Source organism: Crocuta crocuta, unplaced genomic scaffold (assembly GCF_008692635.1).
Source record: "Crocuta crocuta isolate KB4526 unplaced genomic scaffold, BGI_CrCroc_1.0 scaffold575, whole genome shotgun sequence".
Taxonomy (NCBI): Eukaryota; Metazoa; Chordata; class Mammalia; order Carnivora; family Hyaenidae; genus Crocuta; species Crocuta crocuta.
In genome coordinates this window covers 134,257-134,802 of record NW_027532001.1, presented here as the reverse complement: position 1 = coordinate 134,802, position 546 = coordinate 134,257, and the positions used below count along the sequence as shown (strand labels likewise).

The 546-nt window shown below is 28.4% G+C and overlaps 1 protein-coding gene across 1 annotated transcript in view; it reads right to left on the bottom strand.

Moving 5' to 3' along the window:
• The window catches only part of CYLC1 (cylicin 1), an 87,819-nt gene that overhangs the window by 18,838 nt on the left and 68,435 nt on the right, over window positions 1-546 (bottom strand). The gene's annotated exons all lie outside the window — the stretch shown is intronic.

Sequence of the window (546 nt, the reverse complement as noted above, 5' to 3'; positions counted from 1 at the left end):
TATGCCTCAAAATATAGCTTCCTTCCCTGGATTCTTTAGTTTATTTACATATCAATTAAGGAAAATAAAAGTAATTTTCCAATTTAGCACTAAATTAAGTGTAAAATTATGCTTGTATGTTTATTTTCTAGATTAAACTGGTTTTCACAATTTTTTAATTTAATCATAATAGTTAATATAATAAAATAAGTAGGAGTGGAAAATAGAGAAAAATTTGCTGTTTCTTTTCAAACAACATCCTATATATTTTGATTTATTTTCTTTATTTCGTTTTGGTTATCTTGCAGAAAATGTGACTTCTATAGTCCCCATAATAACGCAATGCAGAACATAAAGTAGTCCCTAAAGTCTTCATTGATTAAATTTGATCATATATTTTAGNACATCCAAGCCATAAAATATCAGGGCCACAAATGCAAATACTTAATTTAGTTCAGGGAAACCTATCTAAATAATGGTATATACACCCTTGAGGGCATCCAGAATAGGTGATCAAACTATCTGGATGCTCTAACATCAAAAGAAGAAATGGTGAGGTAACTCAAA